Below are 24,138 nucleotides of genomic sequence, written 5' to 3'. Positions count from 1 at the left end.
CGCCCTCGTTCCCTCTTTCACGGTCATGACGACTATTCGAGTTTGCGCCGCATGTCGCGTCTTCTCAATTGATTTTAGGTCCGATTACAATTTTTATATATTTTTTAATTGATTTCTCCCTTTTTTATTATAATTACATTATTTGGTAACTTAAAAAAATAGAAAACATTTTTTAAAATAGCAGCACAGCACTGTAGATTTCTACTGTCTATGGTTTTTTAATACGTGTTTATGTGTGCGTGCATATAAATAAATAAATGGTAGTAATGTGTGTGAATTTTTTTTAGTTATCGTTCGGTTTATCAATATTAATTTATTTACTTTATACATATATTATATAAGAAAACACGTATACTACTTATTGCTTTTAAAATGCGCGAAATTAAATGTTAATATTAACTACTACTTATTTGTATAGGTATAAGTAGTAAGGGTGCATGCGTGCATAAGTGCATGATGTCAATTTCGTGCGTACCTTCACGCCAAATCAACTTACGGGTAGTCAGTAGTAGCACTTATTACATGATTTTGTTTTTTTTTCCAGAATTTGATTTACAACATTTTTGACGATGAAACCCAGATCGACCAAGGTAACTAAGTATTTTATGATTATGCGTTTATTAGGTAGTAAATTTTACTACTAAGTAATTTACTAGCAACCAGGCCTTTGATTCGCTCAGCCACGACGAATTATTTTTTTGACTCGACTAGCTAAATACTACGACCAACCTATATACACTTTCCATAATAATCTGGCTTTGATCGTAATTTCCGAAAAAAAAACCCTAGGTGTGTTCTAAGTATATTGATCAGAGATGTGTTTCGGAGACTTTATAATTTACTACTACTACGCTACTTAGGTATGTCAGTTAGGGGTATTAATTATTCATATAAATAAGCAGAATGCGATACAGAGTGCGTCCTTTTCCGAGGCGCGATTTTTTTAGGGTTCCGGGCCCAAAGGGTAAATACGGAACCCTATTACTAAGACTCAGCTGTCTGTCTGGCACCAGGCTGTATCTCAAGAACCGTGATAGCTAAACAGTTGAAATTTTCACAAATTATATATTTCTGTTGCCGCAATAAAATAAATTAAATATTTAAGGGGGGCACACATACAACAAACGCCATTTTCCCCCCTTTTTTGCTCGATATTAATAATGACAACAGGTAGGCAATTAAAACATTCACAGAATACTCAGTTGTGTTTGTACTTTCATAATAAATAGTACAATTAAAATAAAATATATATTTAATTAAATAAAATATACGATTAATTTATGCCAGTCGATTACCCGTCCCTTTCCTTTTCGGCGGATAAGAAAATGACAGGTATAACTTAAAATTAAATTGGGAGGTGGCTGCAGGAATCGGGGCCAAGTACCTAAGTAGGTACTTGCAAGCAACTAAAAGAGCATCAAGTGTGCCGTGGGGATGAAGCTTCGTACGGCGCATTGTTTTCTGGTTACACCTACTTAAGTGAGATCGTTCTGTATCGCTCAGCATTGTCCCAAACAGCCCGAGCTCCCCGTCTAATCTCACGGTACACACCTATATCTACTTACGAGGGCAGGACCCCGATACCGACCCCGCCAGCGTGGTCGACGATTTCCCTCACTCAGCGCTTATCGCTATCGACCCACTAGGGTCGATTAATTCTTTCAAAAATTTTTCCTCTCAGACGACGCCCTGAGCCGAGGTTCGCGCCCAACCGGGCACCCTCAGGCCTGTTAAACGTTGTGCCGGGTGAGAGCCTTCAGCGCTCCCCATTTGTCCGGCCAAGTAGTTAATGCCACGTCATAAAAAAACAAAAAAAACTTACGAGGGATTTAAATATGTCACAATCCATCATTTTTGTCCCCACTTATGCTTACAACGCAAGTCTACAGGCACTTGATCACACATAACGGAACGAAAGAGAATATTCGGCTAGGTACATTCTTTTTAGATAGGTACATGAGGTACTTGACTTTAGTTATACATATGATGGATGTGCTCACATTCTATAAGGGACTTTCCACGCTACGTTCCTAAAAAAAAATATAGATGGCGTTGTGCAGATTTAACGTGATAATTACCTATTTTCTCATTGCTCAGGTACATCATCATCACCAGCCCTGCAGGGGCACGGGCCTTCCCTATGGATGGACAGGGAGATCGGGCCTTAAACCACCACGCGGGCCCAGTGCGGATTGGTGGTTATTAACGACTGCTAATGCAGCCGGGACCAACGGCTTAACGTGCCTTCCGAAGCACGGAGGAGCTCGAGATGAAATCTTTTTTTTTATGGTCACCCATCCTAAGACCGGCTTTTGCGAAAGTTGCTTACCGAGCGCGTTTACCGCTGCGCCACCGAGCTCCTCGTACATAATTAGACATAATTATCAGGTACATTATTATTCAAAAATGTAATGTAACGGCAGAGGCATATTTTTATGTAAAGTGAGTGCGCAATGCAACCAAATTTAAAATAGCAATATTGCTTTCTTAGATGAATTGCTTCGATGTGGCCATTTTAACCCCCCTAGAAATGTGGATAAAAGTTGTTCAGTTCCTGATTATAAATTGCTTGATAAAGTACTAAATCTTCTCTTGGGTGGATTTTTATTACTTACCTTATATTGGGTTCATAAAAAAACTCGACGTATAAATTGCATAAAAAGCGAAAACGCCATCACACCCAGGAAACGAGAGGCGGGGGTTGATTGAACGGAAATACCGTCCCATACATATATCGGAAATATTCGCATTACGACGAGGGTGTTATGAAAATTCCAACTTATGTAAGCACTTACCGTTTAAACTTCGTGTATATTCCGTCGGGTGTCAGCCTGTGTGCTCGTATCATAAAATCTCGCAAATTTGGATAAGTAAGTAGATTTGGAAACGTAAAAAGCGACGATGATTGGAGTAACCGTGTTGAACACGGCGTAGGAGTTACACACGGCGCAATTTGATTTGACAACGAATGAATTCAGAAGATATTCGTGTAAATATTACCTTATCTAATACTTAGTAAGGTTAGTTTAGATTTTACAAGCACTTTTACAAATATGGTTATAATCGTGTATCCGAGCATCGCGATAGGAGGGAAAGGAGGCATTATTCTTCCAACAGTACAAAGGGCGTATATACTTATGTATGTATTTAGTTACATAATGTTAGGACGAGTCGCAATCCGGGCCCGGGTGGCTTTACAAAGCCCATACAAGCTCAAGCTCAGCTTATGGCCGTAGTTGGGATCAAGCACTGTAAGGCCTACCACACACATTTAGCGTGCTTACTAAACATAAAAATCTATACTTTACATAGTGTATATTATATTAGACTGTTCATTCTATAATTATTTTTATTAAATAATTAGAATTTTGTCTCTTGTCTCGAACTCCAAAATAATTGTGCGAACTGGTTAGCAATGCCAAAATTAGATATAAATAACTATACACATTTTCTAGCTTGAAAAGGTGAAAAGTTGTATGCTTCACACGAGAGGAAAATTGTTGTATGTCTCGTCATTTTATATTACTTACTACACACAGTGGTCTGTAATAGAAGCACACAAAATAGACTACACGCACACTTTTTCTTCCTGTTTATTTGTACTACAGCAGATACTTTCTGCCCCCTTTTCAAAAAAGGCACCTTCCGGTTCCGGTAGTAGGTATTTAAATATTAATTTATCTTAACAACCTATGTATTAACTATCGTACCGTAACTACATGAACTGATACTCTTTTAGTGGCTCACTAATAACCATAACACCAGGTTTGGTGAAGTCTGTCACCAACGTCACAAATCACACTATAGACGAAGATCTACTGATATGCTGTCTAAATTAATCCGGGAAATAACATTGTATAAACACCTTTAGTATGGCGCTGTAACGTAGTACGTACCTAAAGAAAGCGCTACACAATTTCAACTTCAGAGCTTTGTTTTTACACTGATCGCATCGAACGGCATCTAATATACTTACTTTACCTAAAGGAGAGAAAATTCAATAGTTTAAACAGGGCTGTTTGAAGCTTCTGATGTCTAAACAAAGAAAGTGAACAATGAATCCTGTATCTCTATAGAGGTATGAAGTGCCGACAAGGCTATATACTGCCTCTAGCAACCGGTAAAAGCGAGGTTAATTACACCAGCTGCTAGAAGCAGTACCTGTGCGCCCAACTAACTACTTGAAGGGTGAAAGGTAAACTTGAAAATGTATCTATTCTACCCCCTTTAGTAACTTTGATTGAGCTAAAGATCACGCTCATTGCCTACAAAGGGTAATACTTCCCCGAACATCAGTACCTATGAAACAAAAGCAGATTGTACGTATCGTGTTAATTGCGTGGCCGGTGTTTCCGATATTTATAGCTCCTGTGAAGGTCAGCGATGGTTTCGCATGAATTTTGATTCAACAATTCTCATATTTTATTTGCGTGTTGTTACACGTTCCACATTCTGAGTTGAATATTACCAGCCATTAGTTGGTTTCCCCAAAGCTTTCATTATTGTTTCATTCAAGTCGGAAAAGACTTTTGTAACGCTTTTTTTCATTCGATAAGTCCCTGTTTTAACTCTGGTCGTTTCGGGCGGTACTTTTTTAGTCATACTTTATTTAGCTTGCCGGAAATGAGTATTAAAAATAAAGTATTTTTGTGACTTCGCTCTCCCAACGTTCATTTTTAACGAGTTTCTGTAATAATATTAGCGTGCCTCATTTAATTGACACGTTCTTCGTTATACTTTTCATGCCTACATTCTTTGAAAATATATAGCCTTTACATCTCATCAATTACATTAAGGTCTGACACCTGATACAATACCTTCTCGAGAAAATGCCCATACTATCATAATATACCTCTTGTTATAGACTTTGTGACCGTCTGCTGTAAATAGGAATTCCGGTGTAGGATATTGTATGTATGCTTAGTATAATAGGCTACCCGACATGAATAAAACTAGAATAAACAATGACGCTACGTCTATAGCGTATATCATGTAATATTTTAATATTCCGTACATCACTTAAATTAGGTAGGTTCCTACCTCATCGAACGTAGCAAATCCCTAATGAATATACATTTCGTTTCACAGAAATATTGGTATCGACCGAGTTACGTTTGTCTCATCGCAATTCGCCTGTAATTCATTAATGATAATGCTTTCACATTAATAATCGAGTTCATTGGAAAGAACAGGCATTTGCCGGCGGTAGGTGTGGTCAGACGAGCTATAGCTATGCACCTATGTCCCTCTATACACAGTCGATAACGGCCTCCATACACCATTCACTAATTCAGCGCCACCCTCTCCATAGATTTGCAATTTAATGAAGCTATACCAAAACCAAAATTTTATGAAGCTATAACAGCCTCCGTGGTCTAGTGGTGAGAGCGTTAGGCTCACGATCTGGAGGTCCGGGTTCGATTCCCGATGGGGACATTGTTGAAATCACTTTGTGAGACTGTCCTTTGTTTGGTAAGGACTTTTCAGGCTTGAATCACCTGATTGTCCGAAAAAGTAAGACGATTCCGTGCTTCGGAGGGCACGTTAAGCCGTTGGTGGCACCAACCCGCAGTGGAGCAGCGTGGTGGAGTATGCTCCATACCCCCTCCGGTTGATTGAGGGGATACCTGTGCCCAGCAGTGGGACGTTATATAGGCTGTTTATGTATACCAAAACCGAATTACTTCTATAATGTTAAACATCGTATTGTGGTAGGGTAAGTCTGACATCAAGCGACTATATATCTGTGTACTTTACGATAGCATTGTTGATAATCGTCTTTAATAAGTACTTACAATCTTCTTTTATATCATGTGGGTTATGAGATGGAATACCAACCTCATTCACACTGGTGTCAGGGATATTATTGGCCTGCCAAAGGCCCCTGAAATAGCTCTACTACTTAAAAGTAGTACTTACGATAAATACTAATATTAACTTTTATGTATATGAGACGTTTTGCTGCATATTGATAATTTTTTAAGTACCTACCTACCTTAATAATTCAAAAGTACATAGCATCAGAGCCGAAGCTACATTTGGTATAACAAAAATTATATACCTCTACTTATAGTTGATACTTTTACCGAAGACAACCTTAAAATTAATTATTGGAATTCATTACCTATACGTTAGTGTTTGTCTTTCGCGTCATCAACTTTATTTATAGCTAAGTATAACGTATCGCCCTCTACATCTACATAATAGTGGACATCAACAAGTCAGCAACAGCAACTAGTTTCTGAGTGCAGCCGCACGCAGGTACAAAATAAACTCACTAATGGATCTGTTTAAATCCTGGCACGTAGAGTCCGTTAGAGGCATGGCTCCGATGAGCGTAGAGCACAGTACACACCTACTTAGTGCTACAGGTGGGATAGTCTTCATACTATTTCTATCTCTGGTTGAGTCCACGATCAACACATAAATAATCCAGTACCCCCGGCCACCGGTCATTCAATACCAGACACAGCCACCTCTCACATGAGCGGCACGGCGCGCGGCGATCCCGGAAAATTGATTTTAATACAAATATACCAGGCTCGCTTTTTAATTAAACATTGCGTCTGTTTCATACGAGAATAACAATGGAATTTAATACTCAATTCTGTAAAATTAAATTAAACCACCAAATAAAGTATCTAAATAGCTTTTATTGTAACAAGTAAGAAAATAGACAGGAATATTGTTAAAAGCCCCGCCAGCGACAAGCTCTGCATTGAAAATTTTACACAATCAGGAAAAGAAGCTTCCCACATAAAACCTTCTTTGACGTGAGTTTGTTCAGAGATAAAAGCAACTTTGGGCGTCCTTTGAATACAGTACATAAAATCTCCCGTTGAGGCTAACATTCAGGGCACGTGCTGCGTTACACGTTTAAGGTGAGGAGTGTTTGTTAGCAGAACATGGATGGAGCCGAGCAGCCGGTGGTAGGCGGGTATAGCCGGGCACCAGCGGCGCACGGCCGCCTGGCTGTAATACGTTTCAATTTAAGACATAAAGAGCCGCCGGAAGCCAGAGACGCTCGCAATTAACACGATAAAGATATTCGCATCCCTCGGATAGCTGACAAACAAACCTTGTCCAAATAAAATTAATTTCGCACCATTAGCAACAAAGCGTCCCACGTTTTAATTTGCCAAAAATTTCTCTCCGCCACGAATGACAGATTTATATCTTTAAAGCGGCATATATCATTCGATCAAAAGGATTTCTACCGAAAAGTGATAGTATTTATAGAAGGGTTTAGATGACTTAATTAAACACAGACCCTTTTTGAATATTCGGCGCATTTTGACTATTGGGGGGTGTGTAGTCGTTGGCAAATTGACCTTTACGATGCGGCGCGAAACGTCACGCAAAGCGCGATGTTCACGAATCAATTTATTTAAACTTCTCTTGCTATCTTGGTTAAGAAGGCTTCAACAAAACAAGAATATAACATTCCTCTTGTTACATCGTTTTGCTTGCAGTGAAGTGGAATGCGGTTTGAACAGAATATTTACATGTTAAAGCGTTGCAAAGTCTGCTTACTTTTCTTTGCGTTTTAATTTGTTATGAGTGCCTAGTAATAACAATGTGTTTTATGTGTTTTTAAAACGAAACAAGATGTTTCAAATGTACCTGTTCTAGTATAGATATGAGTATATCAATTCTGGAAGAATCGTCGTTGTTTCCGAGCGGCGCAGCTTAGTGGAATGAGTGCCGGAAATGAAAGCTCTAGGACGTTAATTGCGCGCAATCGGGTGGGAGTAATTGCTAATCTGCCGGTGACACGGTCTGTAATCTTACGTATGCGCCTCGCAACAGCACTGAATTTCAAACAACAACTTAGCGCCTCTCTCACAATCACTCGTGACAACATCGAAATAGAATTAAATCCTTGACTAAATTAATTAAACAGAAATAGAAATAAACCGTAACTACGAAACAACCCGGCAACAAATGTCGACTCAAGCCTAAAACAACGCTATTCGGGGCACGTATCCAGAAAAAAACATTTATCAATCTTTTTCGGTAACGGAAAATAAATCTTTGATAGTAGTAATCGGAATTTTTTCATGTGAACGAGCGATGTCAACATAAATATAACCCAGTAAGTACATGGATTTATGTGGACACGCTATCCAATATAGAAATGTATTAATGTATTCTTCTCTATCCTTCTGCGGCCAAGTCAAAAGGGTTATGTGTTTGACCGTCTGTTTGTACGTCTGTTCCCTCCTAACTTTCAAACCACATCAGATTAACAAGTGCGTCATCACTTGTAGCGTCTTGAATTTCTGCTGTTTTTTTTATTTCATACTTTTTAAAAGCGCGTTTGGTCCGTGGTCGGCTTTTATTTCCTTTTCGTTTGTTGATAAACAGTATTTTTTAAATAGTACCAATACTATTTGCTGTGTACTTTTATCCCCTTCAAATCCAAATAACAAGTATTCTCACGTTTCACTTCACTTTCTTTATATCAAGCGTAGATATGAGAACTAACTGCCTGTCGGGCAAATACGGCGCCATTCTCTAAATGACGAAGAGATGAACTCGGTGTCTCTAATTTCAGTGCTTTACAGACTTCTTATGACAATGCGTCAGTGGCGGCTCCACTAAGAATGTCATTAAGAAGCCGACACTCCGTTACGAACAGTGTCTCTTTCATTGCAAACATTCTTTTGTTGTTACAAGAAATTAGTCAGCTGTTTGTTGCCGCGACTGAAATGCATAAATAAGGCTATTTGCTCACTCCAACTCGATATTTCGGTACTTTATTTCTGCGAATTGCTACAATACCCCAAAAGTACTACGAAACTGCCTACTACGTAGTACGCACGTACAACCCTTTTTTAGGTCTTTCTCAAATTAGGTGTCTCATATGAATAGGTATAATCTAACCACCTTAGGTAAGACGATAAATAAATTACTTGAGATGGCTTGATACGCTACTGCGTCTCTAGATTAGGGAAACTTATTATACGTAGAAAAACGTACAGTTTTATAGAGAACTTTCCTTATCATCTCCGAATGGATCTCATAAAACGTAAACTAATTATAATTCAACATTATCTGTCCAGTCGTCAATTACATAAGTGACGTGTTCCAGGCGCACAGATCCCCGCTACACTCGCCGCATTATCATGTTGTATGGCGATGGACTTTAAATGGAATACCTTGATGAAACTGGAACCCTGTTTTACCCTAATTCAATACGCTCGAGAGACGTTTCGCCTTGGTATACTTACTTACCTATTTCAGCAAGATAGAATGTATATCACGGCACCCTTAGGGCACCTATATTCGGCTTTTTTTAGGGTCCATCGTGAAGTGGTCATTTAAAGTTTGTTTGCAGAACTGGGTAGTTTTCTAGGTTCTAATTACTAAATAAAGACAGATCTAATGGCGATAAAAAACGTTTTCTTTTTTCTATTTAAGTAAGTAACTTATTTATGAATTTTCTTAAAGAAAAATGTAATAATAAGTGCGACATTTTGTCACGTTTTTCTGTGACTCCAAACGTTTCTTTTTCATACAAATTCCATAGTAATTCTAAGTAGCTGATTTAACTAGTTGCAAACTACCCTATTAAATTAATTGAATGTCGCTTGTGGACCACATACTATGTACTCGTATACTAAGTAGGTAGGTATCCACGTGTTATATGAAAGTTGTAAATCGTGAGTATACAAAGTTTCGGTCGTTACACTTGTTGTTGTTCTGTTGCCGTGGTTTAGAAAGCGAACAAATATCCTTAATTGTAACGACAGACCCAATTTATTTATATACTGAGAGTACATCAGCTTTGTAAGAGAAGGAAAAGGAAAAAATGTTCGGTAAATAATAGTAAAATGGCAGCGATTTTCAGCAACCTAGAAACTCGTCCACGATGTTACAATCGTACGTTCAAAGACTTGACGCATGAATAACTCCACAAAGATTAAGGTATTTTAAATTCCTTGTTCATCGCTGACGGAACTCCACTGGTTGGAATAGTGATCCCCAGGGCAGTATTGTAGATCCCAGTCTCGTCTTGATTTACATAAATTATGGCCTCGTGAAGAGAACTCGACGGCTTAAAGCCTTTTCAACGATACCGCGTTTTTATTTCATGATACCTCCATGGTGTAGTGGTTAGAGCATTGGGCTTACGATTTCGGATTCGGTTCGTTCCCGATGAATACATTGTTGAATATCGCTTTTGTTTGGCTAGGACATCGCAGAATGAATCCACTAACTAACTCGCACTGGAGCAGCGTGGTGGAGTATGCTCGATACCCTCTTCGATTGATTGAGGCCAGGCCTGTGCCCAGCAGTGAGATGTATATGCTATACATTTTATGATATCAAACGAGGACGTCACAAAAAATATCTGCGAGTGTAATCGGCAAACATTTCTGTGTAATAAAAATGGACTACGGTTATTCATTTAAATTCTATTGTTGCTGACTACTGTCTTGAAACAACCATAACTTATACACATTTACTGGCTAATATAACTAGTGACACGACCTCAGGGTAAATTAAAGAATAAGATATTTGCATTCCTGATATTATTAAAGAGGTCTTAAAAGTAGAGGAAAGTACAAACATGAACCCTGTAAGGACACTACAACATAGTCAACACAAGTAGGTTTACTTCACTTAAAATTTAATACTTAATGAAAATAGAAAACGGTGAATAAAAATAATAATGATTAAATTAAAAATTTTACGTACATTTATTAATTTGTACCGAACAGATTCGTTAAAAAAGTCCAGCAGCGTATAGAACGATTTTTCCATTCTTAAGAATTTTTTTATCGACATTTTGGGTACCTAGGTCCCCATGCATTGTACGGAGCAAGGTTCAATATAATATCACTGTGACTGCCGCTACTTCCTCCTTTCAATATCAAAGTACACCACACGGTTGAAAATAGAATATTTTTTCTAAATCATTTGCCACTTCAAAACTATGTACTTACTCCCCATTTTTTTCAGGTTTTCCTGTCGAGTACGTTATCTTGCCATGTGTTTTGTGTCTTATAGAATAATATATTTCGCAGCAAAGCTGGCCTCCTCACTCCTAAATATACTTCTTTTCCACGAAACGAGATACAAAATTGGCCTTTTATTATGAACAGATGCAAACAAACAACTAATTTAGGGCGAAAACAAATAACTTGTGAAATAACCGACAGCGAAGAGGATAATTAAAACTTCTTTACAGCTCTCCTCGTTTGTCCAGAAACCTCTTGTTGGGCATCAATTTACCGGAATGAGCAATATAAAATACATCATTTTAGACTATCGTATTTCTAGTTACACTGGCATGATTTGCTTGAGAGCAAGTATTTGAAACCTCTATTTGAGGATAGTAGTGGCAATAGCGCTCCCTGAGTGTTTCTATTTCATCCACCTGAATACAGGAATTGCCAATGTCAAGATAAATTTTGCGAATGCGGACAGGGCACGACATGACACGAGTACCCGGAGTGTATACGACGTGTTCCGGCAGATAACTCGCTCAAATGTTCACTTCGACCTCCTCCATTTTTCCAGTAAGGTAACGGAAAATTGAAAAATTGTATTTTTAGTACATCACTACTCACAATAGCATTCTTCGGTGATAAATGGGTAACGTTTCCCGAAAACACTTGGCGAAACATAAAAATATAATTTATGGCGCACTATCGTTCCGCGGTGTATCTTTTCTGTTCTTTATCTATCGCCATAAAGATAGATAAAGTTGCGTTTCTTTTGTAGGAACATAACAGTATAGACCATGAAGGCCAGGAATAGAGTGTTAGTCATAATTCGTTAACTATATAGTTTGTTCATAGGGGTGGTGACAAATGACGGCATGAGCTATAAAGAGTGGCTCGTCATTCTTCCACGTAGTGACGAAGAGAGGACAATTTCCGCACATCAGTCAATGGGCACACTCAGCTTAATATTGCGATGTCATCCAGAGCCGAGGACGGCGTGTGACCATGACATGATTGTGGGATATGTCGCCGTGGCAACCGCCTGCCTCCAAAATAATAAGCTTTATAATGACCTCCTCGCTATTTACCCGACCTCATTTAAGTTGATGAAACAGGAAATCACTCTATGGAATCATGTTATTGAGTTGTATACGTAAGACGTAATAATAATATAATTTACCTAATATAAACAGCCTATATACGTACACACTACTGAGCATGAGCATAAACCATTAAAATAAGTAATATAACGACAACGCTGTTCGACCATCGGGATCGGCGGGGACTTTGATTTCTAGCTGCACACTATTTATTCTTTTTGAAATTATCGTTTTGGTCTAATATACAATAGTATATATTTATTATATAGATTTATCAAATACTCAACACACATCTATTCAAAATGTCGTTAAAAAAAAACTTCATCGAAAAATCGTTCTATACACTGCAGGAGATTTTAACGAATCTAACGAAAACCTACTTGTGTTGACTATGCTGTAGTGCCCTTACAAGGTTCCTTGTCATTTCTGCTATTTTAAAAACCTCTGTAATAACATCAGGAATGGAATAAATCTTATCTTACTTACATAAATGATCAGGAACGCGAAATATAAATATCTATTCCAAAATATATTTACAGTGTTCATTCGCAAATGATTCCACCCTGACAGAATCCATCATCGACTTTTGTTTCACACGTCCCGAATATTGATTTACAGCCTTTGATTTCCCGGATAAAGAGTCAAATAAAAATAGGCTGTGCTAAAAGGAAAACCAGGTAAATTTTGCCATTTCCCTTCTGATTGTAGCCGGGTATAGTTATGTGGGTATGGGAGCTGGGCTCGCCCGCTGACGTCCGCCTCGACCCTCCCCGGCCCACGTCAAAATACAACACACCCGCTTTAAAAATATTTGTTTACCCTTTACTGCTCACCATATTGCTTTCACGTCTAGAAGGAAAACACCCATATGGAAACACTTTTGAAGTTAAATGCGGATAGTATTAGATATGCTTCAGTGAATATTGTGATGTTAATACGGAATCTTCTTCTTGGTGTCAGGATTACTATTGAGCCGCCATAAGCCCCTGACATGGCTCATGTAGCAACAACGTACGTAATGGAGAATTAACATCTAGAAAAACGACGAATAAAACGTGTGTCAAATGATGTCCATGAACCGATTATGACGTTTATATTTTAAGAAAAGGCGCAAGTCGCGATATAAATTATTAATTCAATGACTGAATCACGACGTCCAGAGAATAGAACAAATCGATATTTATCTTGGTATCATGACGATATTCCTAATACTTGTAGGGGTCAGCTGTAGTGAAAGGTAGAGTTAATTAAAGAGGATCTGTCATGTAGTGTGCACGTGGCCCGGAGCCGCCGCCGCCAGCGGTTCTCTCACCCCTCACATCCTCCACACTGAAATATCACAGCTTTAACCGTAATTTTCTGCTTCCCATGACCACCCGATCCGCCGTTCCAGGAAATCATATTCTAAAGCCATTCAAAAATACTCGAGAGAAGCTCTTCCTGAAGGAAATCAAGTATCAGAATATTACGCCCCTTTTGTTACTTGCCCTGAGTTTCGAGATTCAAATTATTCCGACTCCAAGGCCGTAGCTTTCCTTTGAAATATTGTTTATTTTTACACATATTCCAAATAGGTATATTTATTTATTCCAAACAAAAACTTACCTGATGTCAGTGAATATTGAAAATGGTGTGGGTAATATCTAGGTACCAAATAAAGATAGGTAAATTGGTATCGGTAAAACTAAGTATTACAAATACGCCTTTTACTTGATTAAAGTCAAATACGTTATCGCAAATGAATGTATATCAGATTCAATAAAGGGACAAGTAAGTACATGATATCATATTTTTTATGACGCATAATAAATGTTTCACAGAACATGCCCACGCACTTGCCTTATAAAAAATAGAGAAAAAGGTGTGACGAGCCACTTCGTCCCTGTTATATCCCGGCTTAACCCTCGCATAGCCTGCGTAGAGATAGATATAACTAGAATACAAGGATAACCCGCACCTAATCAACGTTATGCCGACATTATTATACGAGTACCTAGCTATTATCTGCAGATGTCGCCCCGGATACACGGCAGGTAATCGAATCTACTCCCACGGCTAATAGATCGGTTCAACCTTCGTATTCTACGGACAATGTCCAGTAGAGATTACTTTCCTTGTGGCGGGAATATCATATATAAAGCTCAGCTTAAATCAGGTTTCAAAAAAAGATGGAATAATTGTACCCTTCAGTAAAGAACGTGGGATGGTTTCGGAAGAACTTTAATAATAAAAGTACGGAAGTTATTTTTAGCATAAGAGTGGGTGCATCCCACGTCATCGGGTACGTCAGTCATACCTGTCTTGAATCCTAATCCTTAAAGTTATAACGTAATTTGTTTTCGAAGGAATATTTTCAGACATCAATTAAAGCATAGTTGGCAGAGAGCTGTCGCGAACAATAATCATTGTTAGTAGGGGGTTGGAGTGGGAGAGAGGGGAGGACCTCTCAAAGCCTCTCGGAGAGTCAAACTGCGGCGATACTCGACTCCAACTGCTTACTCATGTGTATTACGTAATTAAGAGACGGAATGCCCACAAAACGAGCTTTGTGGAAACTACAGCTTAACTGAAACCGGGTCGTTCTAACTCTAGAACCATGGAAACGTTCCGAAAGCATCCCTGTGAGATGCTTTTAATGAAATGTAACATTAATAAGCTAAGTACCAATAATAGACTCGTCATGTGAGTATGTGATGACATTACCTATATGTATGTTATACAAAATAAACACAGGTACTTAGTTAATCCATAATCGATATAAATATTCACTCTCGACTTTAAAGTAAGTATTTAATTTATTTTGACGACTTATCCGCGGTGCATGCAGCCGAGAGAGGCTATATTCTGGTTACAAACTCCTCCACTCCACCGCTACGCTGCCTAATGCTGCAAGCAACCCAGAATACTCCCGCATCGTACGCGCTGTCAGAATTTTTGTCCGGCCAAGTAGTTAATGCCATCTGCGGCAAATCTACAATAAGTCAAGACAAAAAAAAAACTTTTTGTTGTAGGAATTTTCAGTTTTATATTGATTTTATTTACTTTTTTGCTCCATACCCCCTCCGGTTGATTGAGGGGAGGCCTGTGTGTTAGCATTTATTGTATATTTTAAAATTAATTGTGTATTTTGTTATGTTATTTGTATGTTATAACTAAATTATTAAATATTGTGAATGATTTAAAAGTATGCCTGTTGATCGTTCGTCATTCGTCGCTCGCCATTCGCCGTTCCCTTCCATTTCGCCGACGACAGGGGTAGAGTGGTGGGGATGGAATAAAACTGTTTGCCTGTTAGAATAAGTCTCAGTTGTTCTGTTGCAAAAGTTGTGTTAAGTGAATATTGGTCAATATATTGATATCCAAGGAAGTATTGTGTCTTATTCACAAATCACCACGCTGGGAAAAAGTAAAATATTCTACATGTCAGAAGTGGGATATAGAACGTAAGTTGTAACGATATAATACTTTATTTTATTACATCATTGTGCCGTGCCTGTTATACTGTTGTTTGTTAGTATATACGAAAAGCATTTTTTTTTGTGTACACGTGTGGCGTGATTATTTGACCGAGGCTACTCCTCGGTAGTAATAACGGTGCACTTATGTAGTGTTACTATTTGGCCGGGGCTACTCCTCGGTAGTATTAGCACTATGTATGCTTCTGCTTTTACGCGTAGTTTTATTGTTTGGCCGGGGCAACTCTTCGGTAGCAATATTACTGCGTCTATATTTTGAATGTGGCGGTATTGTTTGATCGAGGCAACTCTTCGATAACAATGGCGCTACGCTTATATTTTTATATGGTGTTATAATTTGACCGAGGCTACTCTTCGGTATTGATAGCACTACGCTAATAGTTTTATGTACTTAGTGCTAATTCAAATATAGATTGCTGTATTCTTTGCACATATAATGGCAAGTTCTGTACAGCAATAAAATACATTATAATGAGCAGTGATGTCCGTCTTCGTACATTTTCAGCCCTCCATTGCCTGATGATGAGGCAGAAGGCAGGCTCTACCGGCATCGATTAACGACGCCCTCGCCGCCGCATGGCCGTGAGCGGAGGAGTCGTGGTCGGGAGAGAAGCTGCGATTACCGTCGCGGTAGCAGAGCTAGTTCCGGTCGGCAGCGGAAAAGGAAAAGCAGTGCTGATCGCCGGGAGGGGCATCCGAAGCGTTGCAGAGCGGGAGCTCGCAGTCCTGACGGCGGTAGCAGCGTGGTTAGGCAGAGCAGAAGTAAGTCCCGTTCCTATGATTACCGCCGCCGCAGGTCTAGACGTAGCCCGACAAAAACGCCAAGGGCAAGCCGTAGTAGGTCTCGCAGTTCAAGAGTACATAAGCGCTCTTCGAAGCATTACTATACCAGATCTAGCAGTTCAGAGAGTGACAAGAGAAGGAATACTAGGAGTAAGAACACTTCTAATGATGTAATGTTATCATTTTTTGAGAAAATTTTTAATAGCAATAATAATAATGCAAGGGAACGGTATGGAAATGTTAATGTTGTGCCAGAATTTGATCCATCATCCAAAAACCAAAACATAAATACGTGGATATCGAAAGTAGATGAAATTTCTAATATGTATAATTGGACTGATAAGCAGGTCGTGATCTTTGCCTTATCTAAATTAGTGGGAAATGCAAAACGTTGGTATGAGGGATTAACTACGGTGAACTTCTCGTGGCCCGAGTGGCAGAACAAATTAAGATCTGCATTTCCTGCTGATGAAAATTACGGCCAGATGTTAAGTGACATGTTAGGAGAGAAGGCTAGGTTTGGGGATTCACTCGAAGACTATTTTTATGAGAAAACCGCGTTACTTAATCGGTGTGAAATACACGGGAAAAGGGCTGTAGACTGTATTATTTTTGGAATCGAAGACAGGGCTGTGAGACTAGGTGCCGAAGCTGCTCAGTTCAGTGAGCCTGACAAGTTGTTAGCGTACCTTCGTAATATAAAGAGTCGAAAACCGGAACAGAGCAAATTCGTACCTAAAAAGTTTAATTCGAATAGGGATAAGCCGGCGATTACTCAAAACGCTAGTACGAGTAGAGGTCCTGTTAGGTGTTACAATTGCAAAGAGGAAGGCCATACCATTGCTAAGTGCACTAAAGCAGTAAAGAGATGTTCCAATTGCTCTCTCGTGGGGCACGAAACTGCCGATTGTTATCGTAAAGTAGCAGAACAGGCTAAAACGGTCTTAAAAATATCTAAAACGGGGGGTAATCATGACAATAAGTATGTACAGCCTGTCAAAATTAATGGTCATGATAGATGTTGTTTTATTGATTTAGGAAGTGATTGTTCATTAATAAGAGAATCTGATGCAAGACAAATCATAGGTAACTGGGATAAGAGCAAGTGCACAGCTATGGCTGGTTTTGGTGGGGCAGTTGTCCAATCTTTAGGGTGCGCGATAGTTGAGCTTGAAATTCAAGGTGTAAAAGCTTCAGTTAATATTCAAGTCGTTCCTGATGTTTACTTGAAATACCCAATTTTGATAGGGCAAACGTTCACAGAATTACCTAATGTGAATATTATGAAAACCGACGATACGCTAACCATAACAGAGTGTTCTGAAGATGAAACCCATATTAAACTGTTTGTCACGGAGAACTGCTCAATCAAGCCAGGTTGTGATTGCGTACTCGTGTACTCTACTACTGAGTATACTGGACCAATACTTTTGAACGGATGTTTTAGAACCAAACCTAAAGAGTATAATTTAGAGGAAGGGGTTTTTATGCTAGAAAATGGAAAGGGAGTTTTGCTAGTAGATAATATAGGAGATGAAGAGGTAGCGTTTCATAAAGATAGTTTATTGGCTAGGGCTCGGAAAATAAAAATATTTACTGTTGATAGACCGGTTATTAATAAGATCGATTCATCTGAAGGGGATATGCAAAGTTTTTCGCTCGCGGACTTGAATGTAGGCGGTAATATAACAAAGAACCAAAAACTTATATTGTTGGACACAATAAATCAATATAGGGCTTGTTTTGCTACAAATTTAAAAGAACTCGGGCGGACTAATGTTGAGAAAATGAACATAGACGTAAGTGATTCACAACCTGTGGTATATAGACCATACCGTTTGTCTCACTCAGAACGCGAAGAAGTGCGTAAAATGGTGGGGGAATTGTTGCAATATGGAATTGTAAGAGAGTCTTGTTCACCTTTTGCGAGCCCCATAATCCTTGTGCGCAAAAAGACAGGTGAGCAGCGGCTCTGTGTTGATTACAGGGCTCTTAATAGAAAAACTGTAAAGCAACATTACCCGTTACCAAGAATAGAGGATCAAATGGATAGGCTATCAGGTCATAACTTGTACACTACTCTGGATTTAGCGTCCGGGTATTACCAAATCGAATTGGAAGAGGATGCAAAAGCAAAGACAGCGTTCGTCACACCCGATGGTCAATTTGAGTTCAATAGGATGCCTTTCGGGTTAACAAATGCCCCCGCAGTTTTCCAACGTACAATAAATAAAGTATTGGATACATTGCGCTTTAACTCCGTAGTGGTGTACATGGATGACGTCCTTTTGCCATCAACTACATTTGAGGATGGTTTACAAAAGTTGAATGAAGTGTTAGAGAGGATAAAAACGGCAGGTTTAACTTTGAAGTTATCAAAATGCAAGTTTTTCTTTGATGAAATAGATTTCTTAGGGTTCGAAGTATCGGGTCGCGGTATCAGACCGGGACGAAACAAAATAGATGCAGTCGAGAGATTTCCTTCACCACAAAATGTTCATAACGTTCGCCAATTTTTAGGCTTAGCGAGTTTTTTCAGACGATTTATTAGGAGTTTTGCACTTATAGCCAGGCCGTTATCTAGGTTATTGAAAAAAAATACGCAGTGGACTTGGGGTGCGGAGCAAGAACAAGCTTTTCGGGAACTTAAGAAAAACCTCATTTCACGTCCCATTTTGGCCCTTTATGATCCGAAAGCAATTACTGAGCTGCATACAGATGCTAGCAAGTCCGGAGTAGGTGGCATTTTAATGCAAAAGCAGGCAGATAACAGTATGAGGCCAGTAGCCTATTACAGTAGGCAGACGTCACCAGACGAACAACATTTTTCGTCCTATGAGTTAGAGACATTGGCAGTGGTTAGCTCTCTCATCAAATTTAGACCCTATTTGATCGGAATTAAATTCACTATAATAACCGACTGCAACTCGTTACGAGCGACTCTAACAAAAAGAGACATGATACCACGTGTTGCCCGCTGGTGGAGTCTTATACAAGAATTTGATTTTAATATGTTGTACAAACCTGGAACAGCCATGAACCATGTCGACGCGCTTAGTCGCAATCCCGTCAATGGCAATGGACTCATTGACGACAAGTTGGATAATTCTCTCGTTATGCACATTACGACAGACTGGCTCACGACTGTTCAAATGACGGATGACGAGTCTCAGAGGATAAAAAGGATTTTGGAGGATAAGGAATCTGATAAGGTAGTACAAGTAAAAGAAAACTATTGCTTGAAGCGGGGTTTAATATACAGAATAACTAATGATGGACACAGATGGTTAGTTCCGCGGGGAGTGAGGTGGCAAATTTTACGGGCGTGTCATGATCAAATTGGTCATTTCTCTTACGAGAAGACCCTTGACAAGGTAAAGGCCGACTATTGGTTCCCAAAAATGAACAAGTTTATTAAAAAATACTGTCAGTCATGTATAGAATGCGCTCATGGTAAGGCACCGAGTGGTAAAAGGTCTGGATTTTTACATCCCATAGAGAAAGTCCCAAGGCCTTTTCACACCTTGCACGCTGACCATTTGGGTCCATTTAATGACAGTAAGAAGAAAAATAAATACATATTGGCCATAATAGATGCTTTCACGAAATTCATTGTTCTAAAAGCCGTTAAAAATACTAAAAGTAGCTCAACGATAAATGCATTCAGGGAATATTTTGCACTTTTTGGCGTACCAAATAGAGTTATTACAGATAGAGGGAGTGCGTTCACTAGTTCTAATTTTAAAGATTTTTTATCTGGGAAAAGTGTCACACATGTGTTAAATTCTGTAGCCACACCACGGGCAAACGGTCAAGTAGAGCGGTACAACCGTACCGTGCTTGACGCCTTAACGACAATGACACACGGGAAAGATGAGAAATTATGGGACGAGGCTCTAGTAGAAGTGCAGTGGGGTCTAAACAATACAATTAATAAATCTACGGGAAAAACGCCTGCAGAGTTGTTGTTTGGTCTTAGGCTCACGGGGGTTTCTGAAAGTGAAATAAAGCTATCTGTAAGTGTTGACGAGGGTGATATTACGGAACTAGAGCAGATAAGGTCTGAGGCCATGGAAAACGTTACTAGGTCCCAAGAAAATCAAAAGAAACGTTTTGATAGTAGACGTTGTCCTCCACGACAGTTTGAAATAGGACAGTTGGTTAGAGTAGAGAGGGATGTTGCTCATAAGGGAAGTAAAAAACTAGTACCCAAGTGTTTTGGACCTTATAGGATTGTGAAGGTTCTGCCTAACGACAGGTATGAAGTCGAAGATACACCAGTTACTCGTCGAAAAGGCAAAGCTAGTTATAAAGGGGTATATTCAGTGGACAAAATTCACCCGTGGCTCACTTTTCGAGCGCTAGAGTCTCAGTCTGATTCCGAATCGGGGTCAGAGTCCACGTCTAGCGATAATATGGATGATCGATCAAATATGGGTACTGAACAATAAAACCTAGAAAAATATATACTATGTGGTATAAATTATACATACTTATATTTAATATTGAATTTAAAAGGAAAAGTTGTTAAGAAAGATAATTATAAAAAGGAACTTTAATTCATTTGATGAGAGCAAAATTGTTTATTTTGTTAAAAATAATTATATAATTTATTATTGCGTTACGATGACCTTATAAAGTATTGGTATTATTTATATACAAGAACACATTAATATGATTTATTGTATTGGATTTATGGTCAGTATGGTTAGTATGGTCAGTATGGTTAGTATGGTCAGTATGGTTAGTATGGTCAGTATGGTTAGTATGGTCAGTATGGCTAGTATGGTTAGTATGGCTAGTATGGTTAGTATGGTTAGTATGGCTAGTATTGTTAGTATGGTTAATATGGTTAATATGGGTTGCATTGTATAATAATAATAAGTAAAGTAAAAGAAAAGTGTAAAGAAAAGAATATAAAGTACATGTATGAGTTAAGTGATAAAGTGACAGTAGGTAAAATAAATAAATATTGAATGGTATAAACTGTGTAACAATAAAATAAAACGATGATAAATAATATGTCCTAATGTGTTAGCGCGAGGACGCGTTTACAATGGTCAGGATGGGCGAATGTTAGCATTTATTGTATATTTTAAAATTAATTGTGTATTTTGTTATGTTATTTGTATGTTATAACTAAATTATTAAATATTGTGAATGATTTAAAAGTATGCCTGTTGATCGTTCGTCATTCGTCGCTCGCCATTCGCCGTTCCCTTCCATTTCGCCGACGACAGGGGTAGAGTGGTGGGGATGGAATAAAACTGTTTGCCTGTTAGAATAAGTCTCAGTTGTTCTGTTGCAAAAGTTGTGTTAAGTGAATATTGGTCAATATATTGATATCCAAGGAAGTATTGTGTCTTATTCACAAATCACCACGCTGGGAAAAAGTAAAATATTCTACATGTGCCCAGCAGTGGGACGTATATAGGCTATTTATGTTATGTTATGTATTGATTTTATAATTACTATCATAGAACAGAGGAAGCCGATATTTTATTTACGAGTACCTACCAATACCCACCCAAATGACACGCTTTTGCAGAATAAAAATGCTTGTAACATCTGCAGCACGACCCCAAGATCCCGTACGACATTAGGCTGTGAAAGTAAGCAAAATATACTAGTCGCGCGATATCTACATCGGTTCTTTTCACCGCGAATACTGCTGAGCCGAGACTTTTGGACAACTTATTAATATGAGGACTCCATTAGCTTAGCATCCTAAGTAATTCCTAAAAAAAAAACAGCAGTATCCGTGAGATTCAGTTCCTTATTCTTTTCATAGAAACCTTCCGATGACGTCATCAGAACTTTTCAAGTCAAAAATCGACGTTGCTCGTTCTGTAATAGTGATTCATATAAAACTGAAAACTCTGGCAGCGCGTACGATGTCGAAAAATTTAGGTCTGCTTTTTCCTTAACTCGTAGCCTCGTTTCTTTGTGCATAACAGCCTCGACCGCGTTCCGCGACAACGCTATAAATAAATACTGAAGCCTCCGACGCGACGTATTGAGCCAAACATCGCGCTCATACAGTCCTTAAAACCCCACATGTGATGCAAGGTATATGTAGCGAGTGACGGGAATCAACACGCTCATTAATCTAAATACCTTCAAACAAAATCAAGTAACCAAAGTAAACAGCATATCTAATAAGTACATGAATATCAAACATGTTCGTTTTACAAAGCTCGGTTTCTAGAAAATAAGCCGCAAATTTAAGCTGCAAATATTAAGATTCAAAGTTCACTGTAATTATAAGTACCTACCTCAGATTTTTTACAATACTTGACTATACGTACGTACGTAAGTAAATTATACACCATAAAACGTGTAGAAAGATCGTAGGCACAAGTTGCTGGGTGGTGAATGAAGGGCAGGCACCTCTAATAAGTAATTCATTTACTCCCTGTTCAATTAAGAGTTCATGCACCGCAAACTGACTGTTGCCCACATCGAGACGAGAAAGATCGTGAATAATTGTATCTTTTATTAATAATATAGAGCGCTGGGATGCAAGCGTAAGTGATGAAGAATGATCGAGTGTCTGAAATGGTTATATAAAAGTGTTGACTACGGGCAGCGTAGTGCGACGTCGCGCGTCGCGTCGAGTGAGTAGTGGCGACATAATTCAGCAACAACGGCTGCCGCTGGGAATATATGAGGGCGGGCGGTGCGAATGGTGCGAGCGCTGGAGAGGCAGAGAGTCGCCGCTTTTATCGCTGTCAGCGCCCAGCTGCCCGTCGCCCGCTCGAGAGCGCCGAGAGCGCTTAATGCCAACATCGAAGCCGGCACATCCAGCCTACTTATAACATGAGCAATTTACCACCCTTTAAACTTCCTAACGACTAAAAAAGTATAGACGTATTATTGTCCATGTCACGAACACATGCTTAACGAGCAACTGGGTCGAACAGACGCTTCCAAGGATGACAGGCAACAACATTAGTTATGATTACTACCATTATATGCCACGAGGGACTTTACTCAACTTTGAATATAATTCGCCAACGTTTACAACTCAAATTAGCGCAATTAAAATATACTACTAATTATTTGACTGCAAGTTAGGTAAAAAGTTCTACTGTCTCGTAAAGTCGTCATTTTCAGAAGAGCGTAATCTTGATGAATAAAGTTAAAACGGCCATTAGCAGTAAAACAACACTAATCGCGCTAATAAAGGGCCGCACACACCACCCAGTTACAGCCGGAAAACCCGTAAAAGTGTCAAATCATTAACCGTAATTGCTTTTCCGTTTGAACTTGTATCTATTCCAATCCTATCTATTAAACTTTGCCTTTGGAAGGAAATTTCGTTAAGGAAGTCCTGAAATGGCTGCGGCAGCATTTATCTGTGTACATACAGATACAGTCTAACTTGTTTACCCCTTTTGATTGTGTGTGAGTGTCCATTAAGCGGCTATTGTCCTGGCCACATAATAACATCAAAGCTAAATTGATGCGACGTCCATTTATTGATTAAACCAAAATACATAAACTGGCAAATCTCAGCGGAACAGGCCCGGTGGAGCGGCCCGCGACCCTCGTCGACACCGCTGGTATTAATACAACGTCGGCCTGTCCACCGCACCTCACTGTTAATTCCATCTGTCACTTATCTGATGTCTGCAACTACTTAAATATCTCTAGACAGAGACGTTACGTTACCCTCGCCCGGCAGAAATACAGTAAGTACTTAATTCAACTTCTCAACCGAAATATGAAACATTTAACGCCTTTATATAAGTGAGAAACATTTACAAATCAGCTATTTTCAGTGCACCTATAGATCTAGTGGTGAATGAAATCAAAAAACAA

At 39.0% G+C, this 24,138-nt stretch overlaps 1 protein-coding gene and 1 long non-coding RNA gene across 7 annotated transcripts in view; one reads left to right on the top strand and one right to left on the bottom strand.

Moving 5' to 3' along the window:
* Positions 1-24,138, bottom strand: part of LOC126372413 (regulating synaptic membrane exocytosis protein 1) — a 139,355-nt gene that overhangs the window by 69,095 nt on the left and 46,122 nt on the right. The window lies entirely within an intron of this gene.
* Positions 228-2,551, top strand: LOC126372419 (uncharacterized). 2 transcript variants are annotated; one of them, XR_007567159.1, is made up of 3 exons: positions 228-260; positions 545-590; positions 2,098-2,551. It is a non-coding gene; the product is annotated as an uncharacterized LOC126372419 (long non-coding RNA). The 2 variants fall into 2 exon arrangements; XR_007567160.1 differs by lacking the exon at positions 228-260 and adding an exon at positions 348-467.

This window comes from Pectinophora gossypiella, chromosome 14, assembly GCF_024362695.1.
Source record: "Pectinophora gossypiella chromosome 14, ilPecGoss1.1, whole genome shotgun sequence".
In the NCBI taxonomy this organism is placed as follows: Eukaryota; Metazoa; Arthropoda; class Insecta; order Lepidoptera; family Gelechiidae; genus Pectinophora; species Pectinophora gossypiella.
Note: the sequence above shows the minus strand (reverse complement) of the source record. Positions and strands in the feature narration are given on the sequence as shown.